This window comes from Chenopodium album, chromosome 12 (genome assembly GCF_948465745.1).
Source record: "Chenopodium album chromosome 12, dcCheAlbu1.1, whole genome shotgun sequence".
In the NCBI taxonomy this organism is placed as follows: domain Eukaryota; kingdom Viridiplantae; phylum Streptophyta; class Magnoliopsida; order Caryophyllales; family Amaranthaceae; genus Chenopodium; species Chenopodium album.
In genome coordinates, this window is record NC_137845.1 from 20,574,443 (window position 1) to 20,586,917 (window position 12,475).

The 12,475-nt window shown below is 38.0% G+C and overlaps 1 pseudogene; it reads right to left on the bottom strand.

Moving 5' to 3' along the window:
- Positions 1–284: 284 nt before the first annotated feature.
- Positions 285–2,429, bottom strand: LOC145572212 (cationic amino acid transporter 5 pseudogene; annotated as a pseudogene).
- Between the last annotated feature and the right edge of the window lie 10,046 nt (positions 2,430–12,475).

The window sequence follows — 12,475 nt, forward strand, 5'->3', positions numbered from 1 at the left end:
TTATAACACTAATGGAGTTATCTCTATAACACTAAATGGCTATAAACTAATAAAATAGCTCATGTAACAACTAGGCACACGGTGTGACCAGCCACATATAACAGTTAGATACCATACAAAATTTAACTTTAGTATTTGAAATGTAATTTTTGTTACTTTGTATTAGATTTTTTGTAATATCATTCTATAAAATATATATCCCGTGCATTGCACGGGTACACTTTAGTATCCATAAATAACATAGCAATTAAACAAGGATTTTCTTGCAGTTTTGAGTTGCTGTATCACTTGTACTTCGTATTATGTTTCCATTAACCTCAAAAAAAAAAAAAAAAAAAAAGAGAGAACGCACATGACAATCCATACTACCTATTCTTAAGGTCTCATCCCTCCTATTTTGAGACGAATGAAAATAAAGAGGCATAAAAACTTATAAGAATAGTGCAAATATTATTTGTATATTAAAATCTTATTGTTAGATTTGTATATATCCCCTGCATCAAACTCACAATAACAGTGTAATTTAAACTACTCCAATCTTTGTGATAACCAGATAGAAGGATTATTTACATAACTCTTCTAAATCATCATCGACTGTCCTCACAATTTTTAGGCTTCCTATAAACCAAACCCTGCTATCCTGATCAAGCTGTGCTGCTGTCAGGAACCTTCTGAATTTCCAAGTGCTCCTGATGTGCCAAGTCGTAAGTTGTATGGAGACCAAAGAGTACATAGTAGATCAACATTACAGCAGTACAAATGCCAAATCTAATGAAAGCTTCAGCCCTTAATGAACCCATCAGAAACACATTGATGGCGATAGATAAGGATGGAAGCCACGGGACCAAAGGAACACCCCAGACCTTTGGTGTACGCTGCTGAGGCAGCTTGAGTGCTATACCCGTGGTTGCCAATAACCAACATGGGACTGTTATAGTATACGCTAACCAACCTTTAGGTTTTGAACTCCAATAAGCTGCACTGCCTATCGAAGCAGCAATGATGATCAGCAATAAACCAATTAGTGTCCTCAGGTTTCTGTGACTGGTGACACCTTTCACGTAGTACCTTCTCACGAGGAGTGCTACCGCCATCATCATGAAGATAAACAAAGTGCTGATAGATAACAAGCTTGACAATGTGTCTAAGCTTGAGAAGAATGCAAAGCTGGCACTTAATATGGTTGTTAAGAGTGTGGCATTTATAGGAGTGCCTGTTTTCGGGTGTACAAAAGCAAATACTGGTGGGATCATGTGTGCTCGTGCTATATGAGTCATGTATCGGGCTTGGCCTAGTGATCCTACCAGTAGTACTGTTGTCATTCCCTTTAGTGCACCAAGAGCTACCAGCGGCTTTGCCCACTTCAATCCCACACTCTGGAACGCCAGCGAGTATGCTGCATCAGGGTCTATACTTGAGTAAGGCTGCATCATGCTCAGTGAAAGAGCCATCAAGCAGTATATCACTATGATACAGGACATAGACCCGAGTAATCCTATTGGTATATCTACTGCTGGGTTTCTTGTTTCCTCAGCCAGGTTGGCTATTGTATCGAATCCACCATAAGCAAAGTAGATGATCGCAGCTGCTTGAAAGATCCCTTTAACTCCACAGGGAAGAAATGGGGTCATATTCGATGTTTTTCCGTGTAAAAGTCCTGCAATGATCACAAAGAATATCACAGCAGTGTTTATTGCTGATGCAATCCAGTTAAAGATGGAAGTTTTCCGAGTACTGATGATAGCGATTGTAGACAAAATTATTAGAACTCCAACTGCAATAGGATCCAACATGTTGAACCCTTCAGAAAGATCAGTATGAATCCTTAAAGAATTCGGCTGAAGATTCAACAAAGTTGTGAAATAAGAGGTCCAACCTCTTGCAACTGCTGCACTCCCAACAATTCCTTCTAACAGAATGTTACCTGCTGCTACGAATGCAGCAAAATCTCCCAATTCTATTCTCAGATAAGCAAATGAACCACCTGCAACGGGAATCTCTACTGCGAATTCTGTGTAGCAGAAAACAGAAAGCATTGCTGAGAAACCTGAAACCAAATAAGACATGACAATAGCAGGTCCAGCATCGTCATGTGCTTCTTTGCCTGTAAGAACAAATATTCCTGCACCGATCACTGATCCAAACCCGAACCAGATTAAATCCCACCAATTCAGGCAACGCTTCATATCGTTCTTACTCTGCTGTCGAATATCACCAAGCTCATTCGCATCATTTGAACGACTCATAAGACGGTCTCTGAACCGGTGGCACGTCTGCGAGACTGCAGACCTGTAGGCACTCCAGTTTTTAAAGGACTCTCCAGGGAAAAAATCAGTCTTACTCAATTTCCAGTAACTTGGTGGGTTTGCAGTGTCAGATTCACTTAGATTAGCCATTTTTTTCTAAGTAAGAATGTTCTTTTGGCAACAATGAAATAAGGAATTGTAGAATTATTAGTAGTATGCAGTTGTTGACTTTAAAGTTTTCTGACTATAAGTTTGTGAACCAGATTCATTTGTATTTTAGCAACAAAAAATCAAGATAAGGGTATATTTTTCTTGAGTTTGATTGCATATCAAGTTAATCTTTTCCTGAATTTAAGAAATTATCACATTGTCAATTAAGGTCTGTGTCCTGTATGTGTAATCAATTTATGGCATTGTTCATTTGTTTGGTCCTTTTATTCATTGCCATGTGCTCCTGTACAATAAGAATTTGGAAGGGGAAGTTAATTCCATCACCTACTTTTACAAGGAATTAATTTTAATCAGCAAGTCTATAAAGAAAAAATTTATTACTCCCTCCCAAATCACTCTTAATCCAACTGCTTTAACTCAACAAAAGGCAACATTTTTCGAAGCATATAGAGGATTGCAAATGATATCATATTATCATCAAGTTTTAACCAATTTTTTAATTAATTAATAAATAAAATAATATCTCTGTATATTAAGGGTTTTATTTCTTTTTAGTTGCATCACTTTCATAATATGAAAGTTTTAAATTAATTAGTTCCATCACATTAGTTTTTTGGTTAGTAGAATTTCTTAATCTCTCACCCGTGTTTTATTTTTTATTTTTTTTTTATTTTATTTTATTTTTTACAACCCACCAAATATGCAGAGTGGATAGCTAACATTATGCATGTAATTAAAAAGAATGGCAAGATTAGAATATGCTTAGATTACGGAGATATTAACGGCGCATCCCCAAAATATCAATACCCTATTCCTGTAGCAGATATGTTGATAAATATCTCATCAAGACATAAGTTTGTATCAACACTAGATAGTTTTTAATTTATCGGGTATCACCAAATAAGGATCGCTGAATATGATTGCTCAAAGACTACATTTAGATTTCTAGGTTCTTTGGGACTCTATGAGTATGTAGCAGTACCATTTGGACTTAAGAATGGAGGGGCAACGTATCAAAAAGCTATGAATCTCATATTTGATGAAATAATAGTTGATTCTTTGGAGATTTACATAGATGATGTTTTGGTGAAATCCCGGCCCATGACTGATCGAAACATTTAGAACATCTCGTTCTTGCTTTTGAAAGAATGAGGAAGTTTAATCTAAAAATGAACCCTCTAAAGTGTGCCTTCTAGAGTTCGTGGTTCATAAAAATGGTATAGAGGTTGATCAGACTAAAGTTAAGGTCGTTCTTGATTTCACTCAATTTTCTTCTTCATCAAGCCAAGTTTAATTTCTTTCTTTTTCTCTCTCACTAAAAATTTTAATTGTCAGAGTTTTCTACCTAGTCTCAAAAACTTGAATTTTCAAATTTTCCATACAAATGGAAGATCTCTTGCAACCCATTCAAATATTGCATATTGGTCCCAGTGGTGAAGTTCATGGGGCAGGGGCATTCTACATCAATAATGTTCTCCATGGGTCGTTGGAGTACCCAAGTTAATGTCCAAACCATCATCTGTCTATGGATAGGCGGGCCAAGTGGAGAAGAAATTATAGACATAGAAAGAGGATCGGTCTCAACTGGAGAATTAACAAGCGATGGAACGAGAAGCCTGCAATTCTTGAAGACAATGAGGGTCCCGCTGGCCTTAGCGCCTGCTTAGTGGGTGCAAATGCCGATCTTTTTACAAATTTTATCCTCCCTAAGCGCGAAGAAGACTAGGATAAAGCAAATGCCACTCTAATATGCAAGGGGTGGGCTAAAGAAATCAGAGCAATTTTTCCTCAGTCATTCAATAGGGAATTGGAGGCAAGAACAATCCTTTTTTCAAGCGATATTACGAAGTCCAAGTAACTCGAGGGACATAAGGGGAGATGCACACTTTAATGTACAAGTGTACATGTTAGTTATGGGACGAGGAGATCATTGATAATCACAAAATTAATTGGCTGCTCTTAGAGCCTAGCGATGATAAATTAGAGGATTATCTTGATGATCCTGGATTACGAAATGATGTAGTAAATATTCAAGATGATCCTAGGTATTAGAGGCAACACATCATATAAGTATATCAATGTATATATTTAGCCTTAACCCTTAAAGAGCATACACAATTCAAAACTATTAAGTTTTGAAATGCTCTACTTTTGCAAATTTCTAATTTTCATATAAATCTACAACTCTTATAAAAGTGCATAGCACATTTATTGTAGCACCCAAAATCACCTCAAATTTACAACTCTTATAAAAGTCCATAGCATATTTATTGTAGCACCCAAAATCACTGTTCCTTAGGAACAGGGAAATACCACCAATGCCCTTAGGCCCCTTTGCTGAATTGCCCAATTTACCAGGGGTATAATGGTCTTATTTGTTTTTTCACTTAGTATGTCTTCGTGGCTTGTTCCTGCTTTCCATCATCATTTGCCTCGTTTCCACATTTTCTCTCTCATGCTTATCTCATTTTCCCCATCTTCTTCCTCAATTCGCCAAATATGGTACTCCGTATCAGTAACTCTGCTAAACCCTATTCTAAACTATTACTTCCTTTTTCTTCTCTGCAAATCCATTTTTACTCCAAAATTTGTCAAGCTCTTCTCTCTCCTACCTCATCTACATCAGCCATTGTTAAACAAGCTTCCATAAATAAAGGGTGTTGTTAAACGTCGCTCGCAAATTGCATACTAACGCTCCCATTTTTATAAGAAATTTCCTTTTCTACCCCTAGCATATAATTACGGAGTTTCTACTCAACGAGTCACATATTTCACTCTCTAACCTCATTCACTCTCATTTTCTCTCTCTAAAAATTTAAATATGAAATTTTAAAAAAAATCTGAAATTTAAATCCTAAAAAAAAATAAAAAAAAAAAAACCATAAAAAAAACCATCACCAACAACCACCTTACAACCACCACTTGAAGAACAAGGCAAAGGGATGGCTGATCCAAGGCGAATTAGGGTGACTTACGGTGGTCGTGGGTTAGGCGGCGGCGGCGAACAGGTAAAAGTTTTTTTTAAAAAAAAAAAACGGAAATTGGGACTTCCGCCCAGAAATTCCGGAACTCCCTTGGAGGATCCGCCTGAAATTTCCGGATCCTCCAAGGTTTTTCCGGAATTCCTGGGCGGAAGTGAAGATCCGCTTGAAATTTCCGGAAAAACCTTGGAGGATCCGGAAATTTCAGGCGGATCCTCCAAGGGAGTTCCGGAATTTCTGGGCGGAAGTCCCAATTTCCTCTTTTTTTTCGTGAATAAATCTTATTATTATTATGATTATTGTTATTTTTATGATTTTTATTATGATTATTGTTATTATTATTATTATTATTAGTAGTAGTAGTAGTAGTAGTAGTAATATGTTATTGTTAGCATGATTTTTGTGATTATGATTATTGTTGTTGTGATTATGATTGTTGTTGTTGTTATTGTGATTATTATGTTATTAGTACATTATTTGTAATGTTATTGTTATATTTAGTAATAGTATTATTATTATTATTGTTATTATTATGATTGTTGTTATTTTTATGATTTTTATTATGATTATTTATATTATTATTCTTATTTTTGTTATTATGATTATTTATGTTATTATTCTTATTATTATTCTTTTTTTTTTTGTTGAAACCTTATTATTCTTATTATTATTAGTAGTAGTATGTTATTGTTAGTTTATTTTTGTGATTATGATTATTATTATTCTTATTGTTGTTATTATGATTATTTATATTATTATTCTTATTATTATTCTTTTTTTTTTGTTGAAACCTTATTATTCTTATTATTATTAGTAGTAGTATGTTATTGTTAGTTTATTTTGTGATTATGATTATTGTTTTTTCTATTGTGATTATTATGATTATGATTATATTTTAAAATTTGTGGTTGGTATGATTATTTTTTTGAGTATGATTTTTATTATTATTATTATTATTATTATTATTATTATTATTATTATTATTCTTGTTGTTGTTGTTGTTGTTGTTATTGTTGTTGTTGTTGTTGTTAATGGTGTGTTGGTATGAAATTAATTAATTTGAATAGTATTTTTTGTAGTCCAACTTTAAACAAGTAGTATTTTTTGTAATTATTACTAAAATTGGATTTTGTACTTATTTTATGTAGATCGAGGGTTTTGGTGCTCGACATGCAATATCACAACGTTTGAATGCGTCTGTTAGGAGACAATCATCTCGTTCAGCACCGTTTCAACCCGAGCAGCAATACGGGTCTACTAGTGGTTGGTCGGGAGACCAACAGTCAGGAAGTAGTCGGCCTATGTATTAGCCAGGTGGAGTACCTACATCTGACGAGGAGGAAGTCTCGGCTAGTCATGCTGGTGACCGGGATGAAGAATCGAGCCCCCCTTAGGATTATTATATGGTATATAGGGGTCAGTATGGGAGATTTGTTGGTAGTGGATCGAGTCAGCCTACTACCTGCAGAGGCATGGTTAGTGCAAGAGCCGATGCCGGGTGGTCCTGAGGATGAGACTGTTATCCCTAGTTTTGGTGGTCACGTGGCACGATATATATGGATTGAGTAGGAGCGAGGTGTTTTGCGGTGTTTGAGTAGGTCAAAGCTGTGTTCTGACTTGGTTACGTGGCGAGGTCATCAATCAGCGGAGAACCTCCAGTTGATTGATGGTAGTTGGTTGTCTCACTTGCCCGAGCTAATGTTTAAAAAACTTGATTGGCCGTTGATTTCTGCTTTTGTTGAGAGATGGCAGCCAGATACAAACACTTTTCATATGTCATTTGGGGAGATCACGATCATGTTGCACGATGTGTACAACATTCTTGGGCTACATGTACATGGCAAGATGGTCACCGCTACACCTAGCACGGACTACTTACGGGACGCATGCTCGATTACCATGGATATGACTCCGGATGATTTGTCTGAGATTTGCGGCACAAAGACGATTTGGCAGGGTAGTGGGGTGTTGACTGATAAGATTTTTGAGTCGACATTGGAGGTTGAGAGGCAGTTTAGTGCTCAGTATACTGCGTACTTGTGGTTAGTGCTTGGAGGTTCACTATTTATAGACAAGAGTGGTAACCGTACGCATCCTTCCTTCCTTCACGAGCTATGTTATATGGATGTCCCTATTAACGAGTACACTTGGGGCACAGCTGCACTGGCTTACTTGTTTAGGCAATTGGGCATGGCATCACGGAAAGGTGCTGATTCGATCGCGGGTTGTCTCACGCTTCTGCAAGCGTGGATTTACGAGTACTTTCCGTGCTTTCGGCCTCAGCAGGGTACCTTGACGAGGGACCTTAATATCCCTCGTGCGTTTGCTTGGGATGTTGGATTGGGATGTCCTAGCAAGAACTTGGAGCGCCTGATATCTTTTCGTAATAGAATTGATGCGCTGACTGACCGTGAGGTGAACTGGCTACCATACGGAGTTGATCCTGGACTTGGAGTGCCCCCCACTTTATTCATTGGCTGCATCTAGTACCGTAACATCATAGAGCCGTACATGCTTGATAGAGTGGTTCGACAGCTTGGTTTCGTGCAAGGCATTCCACGTGACATTATTAGGCCAGAGAAGGCCAAGAGGGCGACTAACTTGAAGATGTACCAGGTAGACTTCCCGACCGAGATGACAGATGTGATGTGGAGGAGGTTTGTCCCTGGGGTATCTTAGAGTGTAGTTTTAGGTGCCCTCACCAGACTTAGTGCTGGAGCTCCTTCTGTTACGCCTGGTTACATGCAGTGACTGTACATGTTTTCTCACCCTCGGGTATCTCCAGGTCCAGCAGTTACAAGCAATCTACCAGAGCGGACTAACACTGATTATGTAAGTTTTTGCATTTATTTTACTATTTAGAATGACTTATAATAATTGTTGTTTATATAATATGTTATTGTGTGATTTGCAGTGGATGAGTTGGTCCATGGAGATTCACCAAAGAGCACTGGCTGAGTATCCTCACATGTCTAGTGAGACTAGGACAATGACGGAGCAGCTTGTATTTGATTGGAAGTAAAAAATGGGACTCTAGATTGCTTTTTTGGTCGTGTTAGTGGTTTTTATGTGAACTTGTTTGAATTGCTTTATATTTCTTTTTTATTAGTCATGTACTATAAGAACTGGACAGTGTATATTTCTTAGTAATAATATTAACATTAATAACTAATACTAATAATAGTATTAACATTAACAACTAATACTGACAAAGGAATAAACGCGTCGTCAATTTGTCTATCCCTAGATCAAATATAATTTATACACCTAAACAAACCTAATACAAGTATAAGGCAAGCATAGGGGTCGAACCACAAGGAGACATGCATAAACACCACATTCACTACTTAATACTTAAGCTACCTCGGAACAAGAAGTGTGAATAACTAAGAGATTAAACTAGAGATTAAGAATGATTAAAAATCAATATAACTAAGCACCAAGGGAAGTAGGTAGATGTAGTTGCCAATTAATCATGCAATAACACGGAAGCAAAGCAATGGTAAACTAAGCATGCAAGAATATCGAATTAAAGCTCAATCTAACCGCCTTCCGGGGTTAATCAATTTCTCCTAACATAGCCTCCATGTTTCCACACTAGAACCATATATTAGAAGGTGCAATCAAAGAACTATCGATAACAATGAACCTTAACTAAGTCAACTTCCGTTTCTTGTTAGCAAAGATTCACCTTTAATCAACTAACAATGTGCACTTGCAAGAAGATTAAAGAATATCAAACATACAAAGACTTTAATCACCATTAACAAAACCCCAACATCATAAGCATGAAACAATCAACAACTACACCATCCCCACACCCTTGGCTAGGTGACTACTCACAAACCATATTGAAGACAATATCAATCATCAAATCAATAAGCATCAACATGATCAATAAGCAAAGAAGGAAAATCAAAATAAGCAAACAAAACTAAATACAAAAGTAAAGAAAGAGAGTAAGAGATTTCTCATTAATTGAAGATGAAGATTTACAAAGATTCAATCAAGCTCCTTCTTCAATATCCAAGTTCATCAATGGAAATCCACACTTTCTCTCTCTACTAATGAAGTTTCTCTCACTAGATTAGGGCTAAAATGTTTCTAAGTAATGATAGATGATACACTAAACTCCCTACGACCTATATAAATAGGTCCTTTAAAAGATACAAAAATACGAAATAAAAAGATTGCAACTCAGCGGTGCGCGCCCGCGCAGAAGTTGTGTGTGCGCCCTCACAGATCTTGCGCGCCCGCAGATCTGTGGGTACGGAGAATGAAACCCATGGATGCGCGCCTTCTCTCAGCAACACTGCGCGCCCGCGCTTGAGGAGTGTGCGCCCGCACACAAGGCGCACTCAAGGCGCACGCAACACTCTGTTTTGATTCTGCTTCTGATGCTGTTCTGTGCGGGTTCTCCCAGGGCTGCGCGCCCGCACACATCAAGGTCGCGCGCCCGCACACAAAGCGTGCACAAGGCGCACAAATCTTCTGTTTGTGTTATGTTCTTGGAGCAATCCTGCGCAGGTTCTCACAGTGCTGCGCGCCCGCACACAGGGGAGTTTGGGGTGAATTGCTCTTCTTCCAATGCCTTGATTCCTACAAAACAAAACAAAGAAAACAAGGAGAAAGGCAAACAAAGAAAAGAGGAACAAAAAGGAGAGAAAAGGGGGCAAACAAGCTACAAATGGGTGGGAAAAACCCGTAAAGAGAACACTAAATTGTGGCATAAATGCCACTCATCAAATTCCCCCACACTTGCTTCTTGCTTGTCCTCAAGCAAAGGAACCCAAGGCAAAAGACAACAAACACAACATGACAAGGTTCAAGAGAATCAATCTAGTACCACGATGAGAAATGCTCAGTTCGGACTCAGATATAATGACATTGATCAAAGAATACTTACCTTTCTCAATTCAAGAGGGAAAACACGCTTTAAGATGCTCAAGATTGAAAGAAACAAACCTAAGCTAAGCATAGAGAACTAATGATTTCATTCTCCGCCCTAGCCCCATCCAAGGCGGTCCACGTTCTCTCCGCTAGCTTCAATTCATCCCCTAGTTGGCTCCTCATGATTCCTCGAGGGAACCGGAAAAAATAATTCTATGTGGAACAATGAGGCTATCCCGACATCTCAACCATGCGTACTCTCTCCATAGGGTTGAAATCCATCTCCCTCCACCGTTTCCTTGACCACGCTCCTCTAAAGTCCAAGGGTCTTAGTTAGGGTTGTAATGTCATGGCTAAAGGTTAAGGTAAGGAATTAATTTGAAAACTTTGGTGGGAACTCCTAAGTGAAGCATAAGAGTGTCCATCTCTCAATAACAACATAGGAATCTAACCTAAGTTTCAAATCACAACCTTCAATACAAATTACATGACAATACTACTCTCTTTTTCCAAGATTTTCATTCAACTCAATTTTTCCTTCTCAATTTCTTTTCTTTCTTTCCTCGTTATTTTTTTTTTTTTTAATGGTGTTTGGTTTTCATAGATTACAACTTCCTTGCCAAACCTTTTGCACACTTTTTCATGAATAGACTTTCAAGACCTCATTCGAACCAAATTGCACAACTTCCTTGCTTAAAATCAAGACTCTCAAACCCGAACCTCACAAGCCGATGCTTCACTAACTACAAGGGTTGGTAGAACATAGGCCGCTAGGTTTGTAACGTGGTTTAACCAAGAAAGGGGGAATAAGGCTCAACATGGCTAGCAAGAAGGTACATGTAAAATAAAAAAAACAAATTTGTAACAAAACACAAGGAAAACAAAGAAAAATGAGAAGAGATGCCCTCTTCCTCCTCTAGAGTTATATGATCACGGTCTTGGGAGCTAGATACCAACACAAGGATTAAGACACGCATAGTTAAGGATCCAAAATGCCGCTCAACAAAAGTGATGGAGGCTTGAACAATAAACGCTCACATGGGATATGAAAGTAAGCAATTACCAACCAAGGGAATCCTATTCACTACGGAGAGCAACACCATCTTACCACTTTCCCGTGAACTAGGGGTTCAAATGTCCTTAAGAGTTCTAAACCGGGCTACCTTAGCTTAAAATGTGTCTAGTTCAACCCTAAGCACTCTCAAACCGTGAAGACCCTCTTCAACTAGGAAGGTAAGCATTCAAAAATATGTCATAGCAAAAGCATATAGGTCCACATTTCCAAATGAACGAGCAAATTCTCAATTTTCAAAAAATTTTCTCTTGTCATGATTATGAATGTCACATAAAGGAAAGAAGAAAAGCAACGCACAAAGATAAAGGAAGAAATCAAGAAGGTTCATAAATGAGGTATGCAAATCATATAAATCCCAATCGACATACAATGATCGTTGAATACAACATCAACGATCCCAGGTTCCTTAGAACCAAATCAATCAACCTCGAACCATTCAACTCCTTCCTAAACTAACCTAAGTTATGCAACCAATCAAATATTTAAAGAGTTGAGAAGGAGAATTTGTCACCCAATTACGCTTAGCAAACGCAAATCCACAATTGTTGAAACTCCATTGCTCGGAAAAATTTGGGGAATGCGCCCATAAGCCCTACAAAATGTCAAAGTCCAAAACAACTCGGCAAATATTTGGTTAGTAGCAAGAGAATTTTATACAAAGAAATAAAGAGAAAAACAAAATAGAGAAAAAAAAAAGAAACTACTAAAGAAAAAGGACAAAGAAAGAAAAAAAAGGTTTGGATTAAAGGGGAGTTTGGATTTCGAGAAAAACGGGAGCCAAAACAACACAAGGTTTCATTGAAAACATCATCATCATCATTTTTTTTTTTTTGAAAAGAAGGGAAGGGACCTTCCAAAAAGACACCTATTGGCCCAAAATTGCGCCCCATGAGAACAAAGCCCTTAAATGAAACAATAAATGAGCACCCCCCCACACTTGAACGGAAAACCGTCCTCGGTTTGAACAAAGTGGAGAATGGGGTGGGAGGAAGGGCTAAACTCGGCCCGAGGGCCCTAGTCCTCCATGTGAGAACTAGAGCCCTCTCCATAAGGACGCCACTCGTAGTCGACGTCGATAGGAGGGCCATGGGGGTCCCAACCACCGATGTAAC